Source organism: Anomaloglossus baeobatrachus, chromosome 11 (assembly GCF_048569485.1).
Source record: "Anomaloglossus baeobatrachus isolate aAnoBae1 chromosome 11, aAnoBae1.hap1, whole genome shotgun sequence".
NCBI classification, from domain to species: domain Eukaryota; kingdom Metazoa; phylum Chordata; class Amphibia; order Anura; family Aromobatidae; genus Anomaloglossus; species Anomaloglossus baeobatrachus.
In genome coordinates, this window is record NC_134363.1 from 62,682,794 (window position 1) to 62,696,336 (window position 13,543).

General features: G+C 50.5%; 1 long non-coding RNA gene across 1 annotated transcript; it reads right to left on the bottom strand.

Moving 5' to 3' along the window:
* Nucleotides 1-4,679: 4,679 nt before the first annotated feature.
* On the bottom strand, nucleotides 4,680-6,384 carry LOC142256600 (uncharacterized). Its single transcript, XR_012727543.1, has 8 exons — nucleotides 6,296-6,384; nucleotides 6,146-6,211; nucleotides 5,518-5,615; nucleotides 5,336-5,433; nucleotides 5,154-5,251; nucleotides 4,972-5,069; nucleotides 4,812-4,887; nucleotides 4,680-4,724 (listed from the first exon to the last, which is right to left on the bottom strand). It is a non-coding gene; the product is annotated as an uncharacterized LOC142256600 (long non-coding RNA).
* Nucleotides 6,385-13,543: the final 7,159 nt, after the last annotated feature.

Here is a 13,543-nt window from a genome sequence, read left to right on the forward strand (position 1 = left end):
TTGGCCTTCGTACAACGGCCGCTGTATGCGCAATGAGGGATCATTTTGCAACTTACTTTATGTCTGATGCCGGTCGAGTGGCATGGCAGGATGAATATGTGTGAAGGTCTGGTCTTTTATTGAAAGTTTAACTCCCTCCATCCTTGCTGTAAAGCTGGGGTCACACTAAGCGACAGCAACAACGACGTCGCTGTTACGTCACCATTTTCGGTGACGTAACAGCGACCTTGTAAGTCGCTGTTATGATCGCTGCTTAGCTGTCAAACACAGCAGAAGCAGCAGCGATCATAACGTCGCTGTGCTACATGTGCAGAGAGCAGGGAGCCGCGCTTAGCGCTGGCTCCTTGCTCTCCTAGGTACAGTACACATCGGGTTAATTACCCGATGTGTGCTGCAGCTACATGTCAGTGCAGAGAGCAGGGAGCCGCGCACACTGCTTAGCGCTGGCTTCCTGCTCTCCTTGCTACAGTATACATCGGGTTAATTACCCGATGCGTACTGCAGCCACATGTGCACAGAGCAGGAGCCGGCGCTGGCAGCAAGGGCAGAGGCTGGTAACGAAGGTAAATATCGGGTAACCAGGGAAAGGGCTTCCCTTGGTTATCCGATGTTTACGCTGGTTACAGCTTCGCAGCTGCCAGATGCCGGCTCCTGCTCCCTGCTCGCTTCATTTCGTCGCTCTCTCGCTGTCACACACAGCGATCTTGCGTCACAGCGGGAGAGCGACGACCAAAAAATGAAGCTGGACATTCAGCAACGACCTGCGACCTCACAGCAGGGGCCAGGTCGTTGCTGGATGTAATACACAGCGACAGCGACGGGACGTCGCTGCAACGTCACAGAAAATGGTGACGTAGCAGCGACGTCGTTGTCGTTGTCGCTGTGTGTGACACCAGCTTTACTCATGTTTGCTATATTATTTTATGTTGTAAACACTTTAGCAAATTTGGTTCATTTGCCTTCATTTACATGGCCCCTCACAATTTTTTACTGTTTGATTTATTTTACCTAAATAAATACACCTTTTCATTTTATCTGCATCGTTTGGATTGCTTTGTTTAGTAGGGTGGACAAGTAGGGAACTGTGAATTTCTTATCTTGAGTTAACATTTGTAGAAGCACTGTTTGCTAAAACCTCAGTGTGTCTTGAGGAAATTCTCAATGTCTTATAATCTATTGTGGTTCTTGATAGATATTTGCTAAGTATATACACAGAATTAGGGGTGCTTCACACACAGCGAGCTCGCTGCCGAGATCGCTGCCGAGTCACGTTTTTTGTGACGCAGCAGTGACCTCATTAGCGATCTCGCTGTGTGTGACACTGAGCAGCGATCTGGCCCCTGCTGCGAGATCGCTGCTCGTTACACACAGCCCTGGTTCGTTTTCTTCAAAGGCGCTCTCCCGCTGTGACACACAGATCGCTGTGTGTGACAGCGAGAGAGCGACAAATGAAGCGAGCAGGGAGCAGGAGCCGGCATCTGGCAGCTGCGGTAAGCTGTAACCAAGATAAACATCGGGTAACCAAGGTGGTTACCCGATATTTACCTTAGTTACCAGCCTCCGCAGCGCTCACGCTGCCTGTGCTGCCGGCTCCAGCTCTCTGCACATGTAGCTGCATTACACATCGGGTTAATTAACCCGATGTGTACTGTAGCTAGGAGAGCAAGGAGCCAGCGCTGAGCAGTGTGCACGGCTCCCTGCTCTCTGCACATGTAGCTGCATTACACATCGGGTTAATTACCCGATGTGTACTGTAGCTAGGAGAGCAAAGCTAAGCGGTGTGCGCTGGTAACTAATGTAAACATCAGGTAACCATACCCGATGTTTACCTTAGTTACCAGTGTCCGCAGCTTCCAGACGCCGGCTCCGTGCAAGCGCAGCGTCGCTTGCACGTCGCTGCTGGCTGGTCACTGGTGAGATCTGCCTGTTTGACAGCTCACCAGCGATCATGTAGCGATGCAGCAGCGATCCTGACCAGGTCAGATCGCTGGTCGGATCGCTGCTGCATCGCTAAAGTGTGAAGGTACCCTAGCCACATTAGCGTATGGCATCCGATGACAGAGCAACGGATGCGTTATGCTAATGCCCCCCGCCTCAGGCTCTGCGTTTTACCATTCAATCGCAATCGCACGTAGCTGTTACATGCTAAAATGTAACTTACTATGCCGGATGTGCGTCACTTAAGACGTGACCCCGCCGACACATCGTAAGATATATTGTAGCGTGTAAAGCGGCCTTAAAACACAAATCATCCAAACAAAAATCAAGACAGACATACAGACACATACAATGAATCCTCCCAATTTTCAATTCAAGGAGTGTGTTACTTCCTATGAGATACTAAATTTTTTAGTGACGTAAACACGTCAAGGCAGAGTTCCTTTTATACTCAGAAACAGAATCGCACAAAAACACTCAAAAGTATCATCCAACAGAAACACATACAATGTAGCTTGACACACACACACACTATGTAGCTGCATACACACAGACACGTAACCTATTGGAAAGGGAAATACACTACTTTAATTTCTACCATCATAAAAAAAAAACAATTTTGTATGGTACAACAAACAATATTTTATTAAACCGATTTTCAAATTTTATAGGCTTGTGAAACGGTGGTGCCGGGCAGAGGTGGAACTACTTTCACTTGTTGGTGTAGTCGTCGGACTCATTCCCATTGTTTCATTTGCCGGACTGACCTCTCTGGGTATAGGGGTGTGTAGGGTCTGGTCATGTGCAGTGGGAGTGGATGACACAGGGGAAGGGGTAGGAATTATATTTCTGATTTCGGAGAGGAAACTTTGGGCTAAATCAGGATGTTGCGTGGAAGGTGGTTGTGGGGTGGTTGTGTGCAAATGTGGGGAGGTAAAGATGGAAGGAGAGGCACAAGTAGGGGCAGGGGAAGGAACACATGTAGGATGAAGGGTTACAGAATGTGATGGCAGTTGGGATAATCCTGGGTACTGTTGGGATGTGGCAGGGTATGGTTGAGATTGGGGATGGATTGGTTGGCTGGAAAGTAGGAAATTTTGGGCGGGGGGCTGGTAACGTTAGGAGGGTGGTGGATAAGGTGGGTCAGGAGCCTGGTAAGGTTGGGCTGGTGGCTGATAACGTTGGGAGGGTGGTGGATAAGGTGGGGCAAGGGTCTGGTAAGGTGCGGCAGGTGCCTGGAAAGGTTGGGAGGGAGGATGCCGATTAATTTCCTGTGCTAGAGATTGCTGACAGGCATGCATAATATTCAATTGGCTATCACTAGGTAAGCTTTCCATATGCCGTAGTACAGTCAAGAAGAACAAATGGTTGACTGATTTGTTAGCATCTGACTCAAGTTTTCCAAAACGATCATTGATCTCTCTGAAGCTTCTTTGTACTTCAGCAAACCCCGCTGTCATTTTTTCATTTAGTAACTTCGGATAATCTCGGAAAACTGAGTTCATGTGCGAAAACTCAGGCATAAGGCTCCTATCTATAGTCCTCTGGCGTTGACGAACTGACACGAAACCTGGTCTACCAGTTTGAGCAGCGCCAGAGGCCTGTGATAGGGGAAAGTTCACGCTAGGACCTGCCAATTGACTATCTTCAGCCTGACAGTAATCTCCAGCGGGGACGTGTGGTTGGGAGGATTGGGAGGATGAGGGGTTACCAGAGAGGTCAGAGTTGGGCACGTCTTCAGATGGGCGACTGGCGGTTGCTTCGGGGACCGCTACAAGAGGGAGTTCACGAGATGGATGAGATGTACTTCCAGTGGTGCTGTGGGGTGTTAAAAACAAAAAAAATTATTACATGATTTTGAATGCATTGACCTGTTTGAGAAAAAAAACTAGTTACATAAGGCAACACTTTTTGTAATCCTAATTTTTCAGCTTACCTGCGGGACTCCAGCGATGGTCTTAAAAAACTTAGAGAATTGTAATATTTGTTCCGATTACGGCGCCCAGCAGAACCACTGGGAGCCCTCATTTCGTCATTGAAGTCCCTCTTGTAGCGATCCCGAAAAGACCGCCACCGTGTCATCACTTTCTCGCCTGCAAAATAAAACAAAAAGAGAAAAATTTATAAATTTCACAAACCAATGCGAACAGAAGCCCTATTAAAAAAAAATTATTGACAAGCTATTGACATTTACACATTTTGAAAGTGGAATACTTACGAAGCAAATACTGCGTCTTTTCATCCAGGTCCTCCCATGCATTGATCAGAGATCTGGTAACCTCATCCCACAATCGGCGTGTGACTATTGCATCCCAGTGGTGGCGGTGGGCTGTGTTCCACAAGGCAGGACGTGCCTCGACTTCGCAAATCAGCAGGTCCCCATCTATAAAAGCGTCAACTTCTTGGTCATCTCCTTGGGGCCTGCTGCTGCGTTCTGAAACCTGAAATCGCCCACAAAAAAAAAAAAAATATTTGTACAAATGAACACAAGTACTCATACAATTCAGATGTAATGCAAAAGGAGCCTTTCCTTTCCAAAACAATAAAAAATTACTTACACCGCCCATGCCGCCACAGCGCCTACACACACGACTGTGGGATGAGGTTCCTGGACCTGTACGACGTGCTGCAGCATCTGGTCCCTGAAAAAACATTTCTATTAGTTTTGAGATAATGAGTCCTGTAGGATACTGTTTGATGAACGCTGATCAACTTACAGCGGAAGAGTCCTCGACCAGCATCGGTCCACTCTCAACATCCTCAACCCGTTCCACTGCCATCGGAACCTGTAAGAGAAGACATATCATAATTAATGATCCTGGAAAAAATTACTCTCAGATGCTGTACCAATTTGTCATTCAAAGTTTACGTACATTAATTGACGGGGATGAGGGCTCACTTGGCAGGGATGTGGGGGCTCCGGCACCACCTCTCTGTGACATATTGCAGCTGTAAATGCAAAAACACATGACATTACAACTCCTGGGTGCTTGATAAACAGGTAGATATTGGGGCCACAATGTTAATACTCACAGATTTGAAGGAGGTCACAGATGGCGGTCACAGCGTCACCAACGTGTCCGGTTTGTGGTACTGCCTGGTCTGTTGGTGGCCTTGGGAGGTCCCAGCAGCTGTAAATGCAAAAACACATGACATTACAACTCCTGGGTGCTTGATAAACAGGTAGATATTGGGGCCACAATGTTAATACTCACAGATTTGAAGGAGGTCACAGATGGCGGTCACAGCGTCACCAACGTGTCCGGTTTGTGGTACTGCCTGGTCTGTCGGTGGCCTTGGGAGGTCCCAGCAGCTGTAAATGCAAAAACACATGACATTACAACTCCAGGGTGCTTGAAAAACAGGTAGATATTGGGGCAACAATGTTAATACTCACAGATTTGAAGGAGGTCACAGATGGCGGTCACAGCGTCACCAACGTGTCCGGTTTGTGGTACTGCCTGGTCTGTCGGTGGCCTTGGGAGGTCCCAGCAGCTGTAAATGCAAAAACACATGACATTACAACTCCTGGGTGCTTGAAAAACAGGTAGATATTGGGGCCACAATGTTAATACTCACAGATTTGAAGGAGGTCACAGATGGCGGTCACAGCGTCACCAACGTCTCCGGTTTGCGGAACTGCCTGGTCTGTTGGTGGCCTTGGGAGGTCCCAGCAGCTGTAAATGCAAAAACACATGACATTACAACTCCTGGGTGAACAAACAAGAAAAAGAAAAAAAAGAGTACTATATTATGGAATCACCACACCGTAAATAGGTCATGTCAAAAATCTTTAAATACATATTGAAAATCTACACAAGTCAGAAAATAGTGTCTGTTGGCCCCCGTCAGATGAAAACCATGATTAACAAATAGTATTGATATAGTTATATATATATATATATATATATATATATATATATATATATATATATATATAGTTATATAGTATAAGATTTATCACACCAAAAAATATATACAGGTTGAAGTCACAGTGGAGTCCACAAAAGATAGGACCAAAAAATGCAGGCTCATAATTATCAATACTATGTGGAAAATTGCAAGATGTAGTTTGCTGCAAGTCTGTATTGTGACTGCAAATAATGGAGAGTTTTAGGAAAGATCAGAGCCAAAGATCCGCTCACGTGGAACCTAAAATGCTGCAGCAACAGCACACACATTCAACCCAGTCACAGGTTGCACTCACATATTTTAAGGGGGGTCAAGACTGCAAGACTGGCTGGCCTGTTGGGGTCTTGGCTGGTCACAGCAGCTATAAATGTATGATAAAATATTGTACAGCATTGAACAAAAACATGCAAGCAGGGCATAAAAAGCACAATCTGGCTATACTTACATCAAGGTGCAAGCTCTGTGGTCTTCTGGCTATGGTGAGACAATGGCTTGTCCAGGCTTGTCAAGGGAACTATATGCATTGAGATAACATTGTTTGCTACTTTCTGGGCATGCTCAGTACAAAAGCAGGATCCTGTTACAACGCAACTCAACGCATTCTGCTAGGCAGGATCCAGCGCTCATTGAAATGCATTGCAGCTCGCGGCGCAATGTGAAGGATCCTGTGAGATGCGTTATTTTGACAAAGGTAGGCTGTGTGAGGAAAGAGTTAACCTTTTTCACTGACTTAGAAAATAATAGAAATTCATTCTCCCTGGCAAGACCGAACCAGACTTATTTGCGTAATAAACTATGAGACCAACTTCAAGGACGCAGAATGTTTTGACTTAGAAACGACTGACAAACATCTTGTTATGAGAATGAGAGGCGGAATAGACTATTATGGGAGTATAAGTCATTATATTAATTTCTCTTGCTGGGAATATGCAATCCACGCCTTAATGAATGTAGATTAATGAATATGTATGTTGCATAGTTACGCCCTAATCAACTTTGTATAACTTTGTAATGTAAACAATACCAATACACTTTCTATTCGGAGCCGCACGTCTCCTAGCCTTTACGTGTATAACGGTGTCTGCCTGTTTTCATTGAAGGCTAAAGGGAGGGCAGAGGGGGGTCACCGGTACCCTCTCTGCATTCGGACATCGCTGGCAACAGCTGTGACCGTTAGGTCAACCTAACATTATCTGGCGCCCGAAAAGCAGGGACCCGTGTTTCTAATCCCAGGACGCAGTGGACTGTATTGCCATTCAGAGGAGGAGTGGACCAGACGTGGGGACCAGAAACACCTGGCCAGGTAAGAGTTAATAATAATAATAATAATTTTATTCATTTATATAGCGCTATTAATTCCACAGCACTTTACATACATTTGCAACACTGTCCCCATTGGGGCTCACAATCTAGAGTCCCTATCTGTATGTCTTTGGAGTGTGGGAGGAAACCGGAGTACCCGGAGGAAACCCACGCAAACACGGGGAGAACATACAAACTCCTTGCAGATGGTGTCCTTGGTGGGATTTGAACCCAGGACCCCAGCGCTGCAAGGCTGCAGTGCTAACCACTGAGCCACCGTGCCGCCCGAGTTGAACCTTATTCTTCTCTTTATGCTCCCCACATCTGATCTCCCCTCTCCTCAACGCGCAAAATGGTACACTGTGAGTAGATACTGGGTTATTGGCGGGTTTCTACTGAACTCTGAGAGAGCCTTGCCAGCTGATGTTTTCTGTGCCTTGTTTGGTTGTTTGCTTGTTTGTTTCTCTGTGTTCCTCTGCCTCTCTGTGTGTCGCGTGTCTGCTCTCCTGCGCTTTACTTCTGTGCTGTTGTCTTTGTTGGTTGTCATAGATCCCATACATCAGTGAGTGTTGAAAGGGAATAGTGTACCTGCTCTGTCCAATGGATGTGATATTCACTGCCCTAGTGTTAGTGGGAATAGCCCTGTTTGCCATTGCTATCGGATATAGAGTGTATCTCTGTTACAAGAAGGGTAACCCAGCGCCATTCAACATTCTCAGCCCCCTCTGAAGTTAGGACACCACCTTTCAGTAGGAATACACATCAAGAATCAGTCTTTGGGTATCTCCAGGAAAGGTGGTTCTAGACCTCACCTTAGGTAGGAATACAAAAGGAGTTAGTCTCTGAGTATCTCCAGGATAGGTGGGTTTATTCCAAAGAACGTTCAAGGGTCTAAAAGCTGAAGAAGATAGAAGAAGAAGAATGGGGCAAGGAATATCAAAAGACAGAAGAGCTGGATGCACCCTGCAACATCTCATTACGTGTTATCATGGCAAAAGAACAGCCAGTCAGTCCAAGGAAGTTTTCAAGACATTTGGATTGAAGGGGAAGTGTGAAGCCCCACAGGTGGTGTGTCGGTGTCGGTGCGTTACCTTCAGGGACTCCACGTTGCTGGATCTCCGTCACTGGTAGGAAATCTTCTGTTTTGATCGTGACGCCACTCTCAGTATTGCGGTCAGTGGGGACCGCCACTGCAGGTTAGGGGACGCCTGGGGCTGATGGTGTGTGCAGTTAGTTGGAATAGCCTCCTGAGAGTGAGGCAAGCCCCAGGGCCCGGTGTAAGTTTGTAGTACCACAAGGCGCAGAATAACTCCACACAGGCAGAATTGTCTTTCAAGGGCTTTACTCACATTTGATGGCAGGGTGAGTAGCCCGGGCGTAGCTGAGATGAACCAGATGGGAACCAGGTATCCTTCAGGCTGACTTTATGAGGGTGACTACTGACTCGCCTTCCTTAGCCCTTGGTGGTTTGGGGTGACCCCGACTTTTAGTCCCTATGGGGGTCGCCCAGGGAAGATGCTGCAGCCTCTCTCCCCCTTTTGTTTGCCGTTTGCTTGTTCCCCGGACCAGGCCACTCCAGCTTCTTGCCTCCTGTGACCTATGGGCCCTCACTGTGGTTACGTGGCTGCGGCTTTTGTGGTGTTGTGGTGTGGGCTTTGAGAGCCCCACACCGGCCGGTTTAGCAGAAGAAAGCTGGATCTATCTTCGCTTCGGGATCTGCCGCCCGGTTGGGCCTGGTGCTCTCTAGCAGTCTCCTTACTTCCCACTCCGTTGCACTCCCTAGCTGAAGCTGGCTTTCAGGTAGCACTCCTAGTTGACCGTTCTCCCCCGTCTGTAGCCACTGCGCGGACGCTGTCAGATTGCACAGCTCCAGGGATCTGCTCCTCACTTGAGCTCCCTGGACTCTACACTGAACTGGCTCACTGCTCCTCCTCTCCTGTTCTTGCCTACGCCACCTAGCAACCAGACTCTCCACCACACCCCTTGAGAGGAGATGGAGGCTCTACCCCCTCCACTATTCCAGTGAAGGTGAAGGCTTGCCCCCTCCTGGGATCCCCAGGGGTCCTCTCATGGGTACATGTGTGAGACCTGATCACTATGCGCCTGTGTTCCACACCCCGGTCAGCCTTCTGGATTACCTGTGTTGTACTGTCCCCAGCATGGGTGCAGTACTCAGTGGTGCCTGACCAGGTCAGGGGCGCCACATTCCCCCTTAGTTATCACCAGCACGTCCTCGGGCTGCAAGACAACATTTTAAAATGCATAAAACATTAAAACATGTAAAACATTTTTAAAACCACCAGGTATCATACATCACCACCCTCCACCCACAAGTCCGTTAACCCACCCAAAACCCTCTCAGGAGGCAGGTCACCGGTCCTTTTGGTAACCAGATCTGGGCCATCTACTTCCCCAGACCTTTCCTCCAATCTTCCTCTCCCGTTGGCCGCGACTTCAGCCACTTCTGGCAGGATGTAGAGGCGGCTTTCATGGGCTGGTGGTTTCAGGGTATACCTGGCCTGGTGGATCCGCGCCGTCAGCCTCTTCTGGCAGGATGTAGAGGCGGCCTCCACAGTTGGTGCTGACCAGGTACCCTCTTTGTGGTGGTGAGCCAAGGCCCCATAAACAGGCGTGCTCTCTGGTCGCAAGTGAGCCAAGGCCCTATATACGGACGGGCCCCTCCTGGTTGCAGACGAGCCAAGCCCCTAAACAGGCTGGCCCTGGTGGTGGTGCCACTGGTGTAACTATTTACACTGCGAGAGTTTGTGGCTATAGCAAGTTCATAGCCTTAAAGTTTATTTCTCACAATAGTTTTTGTGGGCACATGCTTAAACAATAACGTTGCAAACTTTTCAACTTGTCAAACTGGTCAAACTTTCGGTACTTCTTTCTTTACTTTACTCCTCGGTACCAGGGCTTTGGCCTATTGGGCTACGGCACCTGCTGTTTTCTTGCTCCTTGCCATCCTCTGAGGTAGTTTCATCTGTAGGCTCTTTGTCTTTTCTTTCTTGATCTTCATCTGTTCCCTTTTCTGCATCTGTTTCTTTATCTCTGTCTTTTCTTTCTTCTTTGGGACATGGTGCTACGTCTAAGGCATAGTAGCCCCTTTCTCCTTGATGCAAGGTGAACTGTACTGCGTCTCCAATTTTCAAATTTCTGCCTGAATGTCCTCTGGGCAGGTGGGCTTGAACATCTCTCCGATTCACAAATATGCCCTCTTTTATTCCTCTTGCTACAATAAAGCCGTATCCGCTTTTCAAATTGAAGTCCTCCACAACTCCTCTACAAAGGGGTCCTCTGACCTGGGCTTTGGATCTTCTCAGGGCTCGTTTTTCTTGCAGGTCTCTGGCTGTGACTTCTCTCTGCTCTGGAGACTGTGGTGTTGGAGGATACTTTGTTCTGCTGCGCCGTGTCTTGCGGGCTGGGTTCATGCCTGCGGGCTCCCAGGTGAGGTCTTTGGGCTGATCTTCGTCAGCAGACGGGGTCAGGTCTTCCTCATCCCAGCGAGAATAGGGCAGCATCTCTGGCTCTGGGTATGGGTCCACTGCTGGTGGCACTGGAGTCGGAGTCAGCCCCTCAGCTTCCTGGCCTCCCCTCCCCCTTAGTTCTTCGCTGCACTCTGGTTGTGGCAGCGCTGGGGATGAGTGTTCTTCAGCTGGCCCAGGTGGTGGACTCTCCGGCGCAGCTGCAGGGGTTGCCTGAATCTCCTTGGGGGTATACGGAGGGAGCAGATACCGATCCACCATCTCTTGTGGGAACTGGGCCTCTAGGTCAGCCTTCAGCTTCCAGTATTCGGGGTCCTCTCCTATCAGGGTCTTCCTAGCAGGGACCTCTTTGGACTGGGGAGCGGTGTCTGCTCTGGCCTTGCAGGCCGGGGAAAATAGTGATCCAATCTCTTGGCGGGCCGCGCCCTGTATGGCGGCGGCCTGGTCTTGGCGGGCGGCGGCCTGGTCTTGGCGGGCCGCGCCTGGCATGGCGGCGGCCTGGATCAGTGTAGCTGTTGCAGGGGGCTCTGTGCAGGCTGGGCTGGACGTCGCTGCAGCGATCGGAGCTTGGCGGGCCGCACCTGGCGGGGTTGCGGCCTGGTTCAGCATCTCACTTGCGGCGCGGACGAGCGTCGCTGCTGCGGTGGGGTCTTGGCGGACTGGGCTCAGCAGGGTGGCAGCCTGGGTCAGTGTCACACCTGCGGCACGGATCAGTATCGCAGTGGTAGTCGGACCTTTGCGGGCCAGGCGGGGCATGGCTGCGGCGGCCTGGATTTGGCGGGCCGCATCTAGCGTGGCTGCGGCCTGGTTCGGTGGCGCCGCGCCGGGCGCCTCTTCTGGGACCGCGGGCGTGGCAGCAGGGGTCGGGGCACTTGCGCTGGCCGGGGCATCACTCGACTCACCCATCTGTGGCAGCATCGGGGTCTGCGTCGTCGCCGCTCGGTCTGGCATGCGTCGCGCGGCTCCCTCCTCGTAGGTCCGCACCGCCGCAGCCATCTCCAGGAGCTCCGTGCGTTCTTCCCTGAGCTGTCGCACAATCCTGGCCTCCAGCTGGTCGCAGAAGATGGCAAGCTCCCGGCACCACCAGGCAGCAGAGCCTGGCTCTGGGTATCCACGTCTGGACTCCATTTCCTCTAGCACGCTACTGGCTTCTTCTCTGCTCCGCCGTCTCTGGACGCTTCTGCTTTCTTCATCAGCGAGGTCAGGACTCTGCAGAGGATCTCTGGGTAGCCACACCTCTTCGTGGGCGGTAACTTCTTCCAGCGCGGGCTGCTGTTGTTTTTCAGCGCGCTTTTCATGGTGGCAATATGGCGGCGCTTCCAATTTTTCAAGCGGACCGCCCAGGCACATGGTCACCTGTCTGAACAGGTCTAGTCCTTATCCTGTTCGTGACGCCAGATGTGAAGCCCCACAGGTGGTGTGTCGGTGTCGGTGCGTTACCTTCAGGGACTCCACGTTGCTGGATCTCCGTCACTGGTAGGAAATCTTCTGTTTTGATCGTGACGCCACTCTCAGTATTGCGGTCAGTGGGGACCGCCACTGCAGGTTAGGGGACGCCTGGGGCTGATGGTGTGTGCAGTTAGTTGGAATAGCCTCCTGAGAGTGAGGCAAGCCCCAGGGCCCGGTGTAAGTTTGTAGTACCACAAGGCGCAGAATAACTCCACACAGGCAGAATTGTCTTTCAAGGGCTTTACTCACATTTGATGGCAGGGTGAGTAGCCCGGGCGTAGCTGAGATGAACCAGATGGGAACCAGGTATCCTTCAGGCTGACTTTATGAGGGTGACTACTGACTCGCCTTCCTTAGCCCTTGGTGGTTTGGGGTGACCCCGACTTTTAGTCCCTATGGGGGTCGCCCAGGGAAGATGCTGCAGCCTCTCTCCCCCTTTTGTTTGCCGTTTGCTTGTTCCCCGGACCAGGCCACTCCAGCTTCTTGCCTCCTGTGACCTATGGGCCCTCACTGTGGTTACGTGGCTGCGGCTTTTGTGGTGTTGTGGTGTGGGCTTTGAGAGCCCCACACCGGCCGGTTTAGCAGAAGAAAGCTGGATCTATCTTCGCTTCGGGATCTGCCGCCCGGTTGGGCCTGGTGCTCTCTAGCAGTCTCCTTACTTCCCACTCCGTTGCACTCCCTAGCTGAAGCTGGCTTTCAGGTAGCACTCCTAGTTGACCGTTCTCCCCCGTCTGTAGCCACTGCGCGGACGCTGTCAGATTGCACAGCTCCAGGGATCTGCTCCTCACTTGAGCTCCCTGGACTCTACACTGAACTGGCTCACTGCTCCTCCTCTCCTGTTCTTGCCTACGCCACCTAGCAACCAGACTCTCCACCACACCCCTTGAGAGGAGATGGAGGCTCTACCCCCTCCACTATTCCAGTGAAGGTGAAGGCTTGCCCCCTCCTGGGATCCCCAGGGGTCCTCTCATGGGTACATGTGTGAGACCTGATCACTATGCGCCTGTGTTCCACACCCCGGTCAGCCTTCTGGATTACCTGTGTTGTACTGTCCCCAGCATGGGTGCAGTACTCAGTGGTGCCTGACCAGGTCAGGGGCGCCACATTCCCCCTTAGTTATCACCAGCACGTCCTCGGGCTGCAAGACAACATTTTAAAATGCATAAAACATTAAAACATGTAAAACATTTTTAAAACCACCAGGTATCATACATCACCACCCTCCACCCACAAGTCCGTTAACCCACCCAAAACCCTCTCAGGAGGCAGGTCACCGGTCCTTTTGGTAACCAGATCTGGGCCATCTACTTCCCCAGACCTTTCCTCCAATCTTCCTCTCCCGTTGGCCGCGACTTCAGCCACTTCTGGCAGGATGTAGAGGCGGCTTTCATGGGCTGGTGGTTTCAGGGTATACCTGGCCTGGTGGATCCGCGCCGTCAGCCTCTTCTGGCAGGATG